Here is an 8,297-nt window from a genome sequence, read left to right on the forward strand (position 1 = left end):
TGCCTTCTCCACTCGGGGCATTTTCTGAATCTCACTGCAGAACAAAAAGGCAAAACAAAAAACAGTGGCTTAGCAGTTCCCATGGGGTACAAGGCCCCTCAAAAAGAGTTATAGGCAGTCAGAAATTGAAGAGCCACAACCCTAGAGAAAAAGGAACCACAGAAAAGTGAGACCAACATCCCGCAGGCAATTTCTCATCAGTGCATTTGCCAAATTCTCAAATGCAGGTGTAGGTGGTGGGAGTGTAAGAAACCAAGCAAACATAGGGGATAACTTCCTCCAAGAGGTGGAGCTAATTTCCCTCTCCTTAAGTAAAAGCAGGACTTAAAAACACATGGAAAGAACACAGTGTGGGAATGGAAAAATAGTAACTCTGCCATGGAGAAACCTGTCAGACACCACCTAAACTAAATGATCAAGGTCAACATCAACAGTGGTAAGTCAGGGAATATCATGTACCCACTGTTACCACATGACAAGGAGGGCACCTCACCTCCATGATACTCTTTCAAAAACTCATAACCCCAATCTAATCATTAAAAAAAAAATTAGACACACTAAAAGTGACTGGCATTCTCCAAAATACCTGACCAGCATTCCATGACTGCTCATGGTTAAGGTCATGAAGAACAAGGAAAGACTGAGGATCTGTCACAGTGCAGACGAGACTAAGGAGACGTGACGACTAAATGTCATGTGGTGTTCTGGATCGGAGTCCAGAACAGTAAAGGGACAAAAAAGGAAAAAGAGAGAGAAATTCAAATAAAATTTATAGTTTAACTAATAGTAATATGCTAATGTTGCTTCCTTACTTTTGGAAAATATATCATTTTATGTAAAATGTTAACATTAGGGAAAACTAGGTAAAGGGTATTTGGGAACTTTTTTGTAAATTCCAAAATAAAACAAAAGTAATGATAGTGATGAGGGTAGTGCTTCAGGGAGGATGGTCAGGGAGGGATTCACTACAAAACAGAATTTTAAAAGATGGTTTTTGAAAAAGCTGCTAAGAGGTGAAAATACTAAGTAAGGATTTGGGCAGCCCCAGAGAGGTGTGAAAACAAAAACTGGAGTTCAGGACCCACCAAAAAGAATGTACTGGCCTTTCAGTTGAGACCTGATGGGCCATGCCGAAGGGGCAAGGCAAATCAGAAATAGACCCCCCTCCTGTGGTGACGGATAGTAACTAGCCCTTTGGTGGTGATTGCTTTATAGTGTATTCTGATGTCAATTACAATGTCGTACACTGAAATTTATACAATGTTACATATAATTTTATGCCCCAAAAAAGTCACACTGAAAAAAAAGAGGGGGGTAGGAAATAGACACTCCTTACAAAGCCTGAAACAGAGCTTGAAATCATCTCAATACATGGTTGAATCAAGGTGATCTGTCCACACTTTGCCAGCCAGAAGGAAATTTAATCCTTTCTACAAGATAACATGATTCAGAGCCAGTGTAATTTTTCATATACAATTTAAAGTATTTACTGCAAAAAATACCAGGCATGACTGTAAACAGAAATGATCAAAATCCAATTTTTAAATATTAGGCAATAGAAAGATACCCATAGATAGCTCAGATTCTAGAATTATCAGGCAGGAATTTTAAGATAATTATGATGATTATGTTCCAGAAAATAAATGAAAAGATGGGTAATTTCTCCGGGGACCTGCAATCTATTTTTTAAAGAAAAAAGGAGTGAAAATGCTAGCCTGGAAATTAAAACAATTGAAATTAATTCAGTATATAAGTGTAAAACCAGATTAAACTCAGTAGAAGAGATGATTATTGAAAAGAGTAGAAAAGATCCAGATAGATGCAGAGAAAGGGGGGGGGGGAATAGAAAATGCAGAAATAGGTATAAGTGACATAGAAACATCATGAAAAGGTCTTAGCATATGGATAATTGGGATTCTAGATGGAGAAGAGAAAATGAAGGAGCGATAATGGAGAAAATACTGACGACTGATGAAATACATCAAGACACAAATTCGAGGGAGAGGGGGACAGAGGACCCGAAGAGTTCTGTGAGTCTGAGCAGGATATTCACAAAGAAAACCGAGTCTCACCAGCCACTGTGGACTGCTTGGGTGGAGGCCACGGTGGGCAAGAGGCACAGTCCACAGTCCGGGTATTGCCAGGACCAGGCAGAGGGTGGCATAGGATGGACCGGGAAGAGAACATGGCCGTATGTCTGCTTCCCTCTGAGTGTGTACTCCAGGAAGGAAAATCCCATCAACAGTGTTTGAAGGAAGGACACTCCAAGCTTTGAAATATTCATTCCTTGCAAGTAAAATATCAATGTTGGATGCCAGATCAAGATTCAGAGGAAGAAAAGTTTATTGATACTATTATGTTTTATCAAGGTGAAAACAACAGAGAATTTTCTCTGGTCTTTAAAACAGAGAACCAAAATGGAAAACCTATTTTCTACTAATACCTCTTTAGTTGAACCAGTTTCTTCCTCCATGGAACACTGGAGAAAATGGATGAGTTCTGTTTTTCAATACATATAAAGTAAATGATTCTCTTACTCCAAGTTATTTTTAGAAGAAACACTTAATTGAGCAATTATGGGCTGGGAGCAGAATAAATGTGTTTTGAGAATTGTTCTAAAAGCGAAAAGAATGGAAAGATTGTTATTTTCAAACTTGACTCTTCAAGCAAATCACACAATTTGTACATCTTTTGTGAATGGTATGAAGGTGGCTAATGGGACTGGTATAATCCATAACACAGAGCTCAATGAGAAAATGTCTATCAGGAAAGTTCAGCTTACAACTTCATTCAATCTTTCCTATTTAGTTCTAAAATAGTGTTGGATGGGGATGAAAGGCACAACACAGAGAATGTAGTTAATGGCATTGTAAGTGTTGTATGGTGACTGATGGTCGCTACACTTGTGAGCACAGCATAACATATGGACTTGTCGACTCACTGTGTTTTACACTTCAAACCAATGTAACATTGTGTGTCAACTATACTTCAATAATATATATTGAACACACACACACACACATGCAAAAAAATAATAATTCCTTAAATTGTGTTTGACTCTTTGGGGAAAAAAATCAAGCAAACATTCATAGGCACATGATATAAATGGATAAAACCAAAGTCTGTAAAATATTAAAAACTACAGGAAAAAAAATCCATTGCCTTTAAATGACAAAAAACTAAGGCCTATAGCTGACTTTTCAAAGATATTATACTAGACAGAAAAGAATAGAGTGATATAATTAACAGTACACTTCCAAATACCTCTAAGGATCAAAATCTAAAGCAGGGAAGGTACTAGAAAGTATTTTGAACTGAATAATAATGAAACCATAACTTGTGGGATGCATCTCAACTAAAGCTCAGGAGAAAAGACAAAGTCTTAAATATATATTAGAAAATAAGAAAGAGGGGCGCCTGGGTGGCTCCGTCAGTTAAGTGTCTGACTTCGGCTCAGGTCATGATCTCACCGTGCGTGAGTTCCAGCCCCGCATCAGGCTCTGGGCTGACAGCTCAGAGCCTGGAGCCCATTTCGGATTCTGTGTCTCCTTCTCTCTCTCTGCCCCTCTCCCGCTCGCACTGTCTCTGTCTCTCTCAAAAATAAATAAAACATTGAAAATTTTTAAATTAAAAAAAAAAAAAAAGAAAAGAAAAGGGTTAAAAGTCAATGAAGCATCCATTTCAAGAAGCCAGAAGAGGGCCAAGCTGGGGCAAGCAGAAGCTGCGTCCAGACATCGGGACTGCACTGATACCTATTCCAGAAAGCTGGGCCTGGGCACCTGACCCCCAGGAGCAGCCGCTGGCCTCTCAGGATCTCTGGCCTTGCCCCCGTGAGCCATCCCAGGCCTGGGCGAGGGTCCTGGCAGGCTAGCGCTGCCCTCCACTGGGACCCAAGAAATGGCATCCGAGCAATGCCCAGGTCCTCCCAGGCAGGAGTGTGAAGAGACTGCCCCATCTGCTACTTCGGAGGAGTAGGTAGCCTGGGACACTGAGGAGGTTTTCCGCAGCTATGTTTTTCACCATTAGCAGCAGGAGCAGGAGGCTGAGGGGGCAGCTGTGCCTACTGACCCAGAAATGGTCACCTTGCCCCTAGAACCTAGCAGCACCATGGGGCAGGTGGGTCGGCAACTCACCATCACTGGGGACAACATCAACCAGCGCTACGATTCAGAGTTCCAGGCCATGCTACAGCGCCTGCAACCCACAGCAGAGAACGCCTACGATCTTTTCACCAAGATTGCCTCGAGTCGATTTGAGAGCGGCATCAACTGGGGCCGAGTGGTGGCTCTCCTGGGCTTTGGCTACCGCCTGGCCCTCGACATCTACCAGCACGGCCTGACTGGCTTTCTGGGCCGGGTGACCAAACTGGTGGTTGACGTCATGCTGCGTCATTGCATTGCCGGGTAGACTGCACAGAGGGGCAGCTGGGTGGCAGCCCTGAACTTGGGAAAAGGCCCCATCCTGAACGTGCTGATAGTTCTGTCTGTGGTTCTGTTGGGCCAGTTCGTGGTATGAAGATTCTTCAAATCATGACTCCCAGAGGGGCCCTTTGGGGTCCTAGCTGAGACCCTTGCCTGGGCTTCAGCCAAGCCTTCTCCCATCACCTCCCCCCTCCCTTACAGGGGTCCCCCTCAAGGATACAGAAGCTTTAGCAAGTGGGCACTCCAGCTTTGGGAGGGCCCTTGCCTGGGGGTCAGTCAGGCTGCCAGGGGTGCCCCAACATTGCACGGTGCTAATGGGCCCCCTCTCTGGGCCCCATCCTGTCAGAGAGGGCATATAGCCTTCTTCCTCAGCTCTCTGGGACACCCTCAGCCCTATATATTGGGCACTAGGGAGATTCACAACTTGGGGAAGCAAGAGGCTGAGAGTCACTTCTCCCCTCAAAATTTTTAATGGTTATATCTTTATGTAATACCCTTGGAAGGACCCTCCCCCCACCCATTCCCACGGCTCTGCCCAAGCCAGGAAGTCTGGGGTGTGGGGGTTGGTAGACTACCCTGTGTTCCCCAGGATTCAGCTGTTCTAGAAGATCAGAGCTCAATTGCTAGGCCTGGAGCCCAGTCCTGGCCCTTCCTAAGCTCTCCCCTTGCTCCCACTCCCCCCCAACCCCCACCCCATATCACATTTGCAGTGGACTCGCAGGGATTCTGGGCCTCGGTATGGGGTAGAGATGAAGTTGGGGGCACGGACCAGGGCTGTCAGAACCTCATCAGCATCCCCCAAGCCCGCCTCCCAAGATCCTCAGTTCTCTCCCTTCCCCTCATCTATTACCACTTAAACCCAACCTATTCACTACAAGTGAAGCCCACCCTGCCCCCATCACTCCAAATAAGGAAGGAGGGGTCTTGGAAGTGGAGTGCTGAGGTTCCCTCCTTGCCCAGGTACAGAATTTGGTTTGTTATTGTCAGGGAAAGAGGGTAAGGAACTCATCTTGAGGTTTCTGAGAAAAGAGCTGTTAACGCCACTAGGAACCCCAAGGTTGGGATCTTCCCTCACGGCCCGGGTACAGTGTAATCTGGGGGTGTGGATGGGGAAACTGTGAGTACTTGAACTCTACTGCGACCCCCCACTCTCCACACTCTTCACCTGCCTAAGCCCCTCCTGTGGGTGGGGTGGGAATGCCTTGTCTATCTTGCACAGTCTAGAGGTTTGGGGGTAGATTAAGCCACATGCAGGGAGGGGATGCAGACAGAGCCCACTGGCCAGCCCCCACCTTCTGAGTGTGTCTGAAATAAACTGCAATCTCTGAAAAAAAAAAAAAGCCAGAAAAAAAAATTAAATAAAAAAATGCGAGTTGAGAGCAAAAAGAAAAGGAGGGAAAAGAAAGAATAGAAAACAAAGATACATAATATAGAAAATATTTTAAAGCTGGTTATTTGAAGTGACCAAAAAAATGGCTGATCCCCTAGAAAGAACAATCAAGAAAAAAGAAGTACAAATTATTGTATGACAAACAGACAAGAAGACATCACTACAGATTCTAGAGACTAACAATGTAGGAGGATTATGGCAATTTTATGCAAATAAATGTGAAAAATCATATTAAATGGACACGTGCCTAGGAAAAAAATGCAACTTACTAAAACCACCACAAGAAGTATCAATCTTAACAGCCCTATATCTATTAAATAAATTGAATCTGTAAATAAAAACTTTCCACTAAGAAACCTCCAGAAAAAAAAAAAAGAGAGGGGGAGAGCCAAACCATAAGAGACTCTTAAAAGCTGAGAATAAACTGAGGGTTGATGGGGAGTAGGAGGGAGGGAAGGGTGGGTGATGGGCATTGAGGAGGGCACCTGTTAGGATGAGCACTGGGTGTTGTATGGAAACCAATTTGACAATAAATTTCATATATATGTAAAAAAGGAAACCTCCAGGCCCATATGGCTTCATCAGTGAACACTTCCAAACATTTTAAAAAGAACTAACACCAAATCTTATATAGATGTTTCTAAGGAATAGAAAAGAGAAAACATTTGCAACTTGTGAAGAAGCTACCACAATCTTTATACCAAAACCTGAAAAAGACATTTTTAAAAAGGAAAGTTATAGGTTAATGCCCTCTCATGAATGAAGATGACCTCGTTTAGCCAAAAGCAAGCAAAATAAAAGTAATAGAAATTAGAACAGCAGCTACCTTTGGCATGCAATGACTGGGAGGGAATGTGAGGTAGGCTTCAAGGGTGCTGGTAATGTTCTGTATCATTATATCGATAGCATCCATTTTATGAGTAACTTAACAAAACTTATGCACTAATACATATGTATTTTCATTTTAAATGGTTTTTAAATATGTAATACAAGAATCGCCTTCAACCAACACTGATCATGACCCATTTGCCATAATTCCTAGCACAGAGAAGGTAGTTAATCAATATTTGTTAAAAACCAAATGAACAACTCTTTTAGTAGAGATGCAAAACCTCAGCACAGTGTCACACACACAGTTCGTGTGCAAAATATGTGTACTTTTTAAACGAATGAACCTCTGAGTGAAGGTATATCCTCTGCCAAGCCTTTTTCATGCCAAAACTCCTTGTGGAGGCAGTGAGAGACCCAACAAGAGGAACTAACTGGATAAACATGAAATAGGAGTTAAGGACAGACAGAGCAGAAAGTAGGAAAAAAGAGACTGAGAACGTTTGATGGAAAGATAGGAAAACAGCACAAGGAGATGATGAAAAGTCTCACATGGATGTCAAGCTGCTGGAACCCAGGATATACATATAGATTTGGCTGCAAAACTAAATTGGGGAGTCTCTGGGCAGAAAGCCAGGGGCTGATCAGTCTTGATATGAGGCCTTTCTTCTTCACTGATCCTACCTCCTCTTCCTTTATTTTAGGTCTCCGAATGAAGGGGTTAGAAGCCAGGACGTGAGAGATGGGAGTCCTGAGTTCTAGATCCTACTTTGTGGTGATACCTTAGGCCAGTCATTCCAATTTCCTGGCTTCTGTGTGACTAATCAGAAAAATGGAAGGAAAGGTCTCTCAATATTTTATGCATCCACTCCTTATGACTAAAAAATTCTCCCAGGGCCCTGAGATCTCCCAAGTACTTCTGAGGTCCCTTCTTTAAAGCACAGAAAACATACTGTTGCTTTGCAATTCAGAAAAGAAGAAGAAGAAGAAGAAGAAGAAGAAGAAGGAGGAGGGGAAGAGGAAGAAGAAGGTACCAAGTTCATTCTCTAAGTTGGGTTGGAAAAGGCTGGCAGCAGCCTCCAGCTCCTTGGAGGAAAGGCTTTTCAATAGTACTATTTGAAGACCCATATTCATCATAATAACTTCAGCACAATTAGGCAAGCTGCTTAGTTGCTCCAAATATCTGTCTCTCTTTACAAAGTATCATTGAGGCCTGTCAAAGAAGTCTTGAGACGCCCAGACCTCTCCTCTGTGAATGTCATTATGGTCAGAGACTTGGCACTGTGTTAATTACATTAGCTGGTTCAGGCCTGCGTAATCTCACCTGATTAACACTATTCCTTCCTCTTTCTCTCTTCAGGCCCTCTGTCTAAATCTTTTTGTTCTTCTTTCACTTATTCACTTATTCATCCTGGCAAGAAATATCTACTGAGCTCCTCCTATGTGCCAGGCACTGTGCAGGTGCTAAACATATCATCAAGAAGCCAGGTAAAGTCCCTTCCTTGTAGATTTCCTTTACCTACCCTTCCCATGCCCTTCATCTTCGTGGGAGCAAAAAATGGTGGAAAGACCCTTCAGCTATAATTAGGTACCTGTATTCTTGTCCCAACTCTGCTACTAGGCTAGGGGGTGAGTCACTGAACCTCTCTGGATATAAT

At 43.0% G+C, this 8,297-nt stretch overlaps 1 pseudogene; it reads left to right on the forward strand.

Annotated features, from left to right (window-relative positions):
• Positions 1-3,860: 3,860 nt before the first annotated feature.
• LOC122476462 lies at positions 3,861-4,593 on the forward strand (annotated as a pseudogene).
• Positions 4,594-8,297: the final 3,704 nt, after the last annotated feature.

This window comes from Prionailurus bengalensis, chromosome A1 (assembly GCF_016509475.1).
Source record: "Prionailurus bengalensis isolate Pbe53 chromosome A1, Fcat_Pben_1.1_paternal_pri, whole genome shotgun sequence".
Taxonomy (NCBI): Eukaryota; Metazoa; Chordata; class Mammalia; order Carnivora; family Felidae; genus Prionailurus; species Prionailurus bengalensis.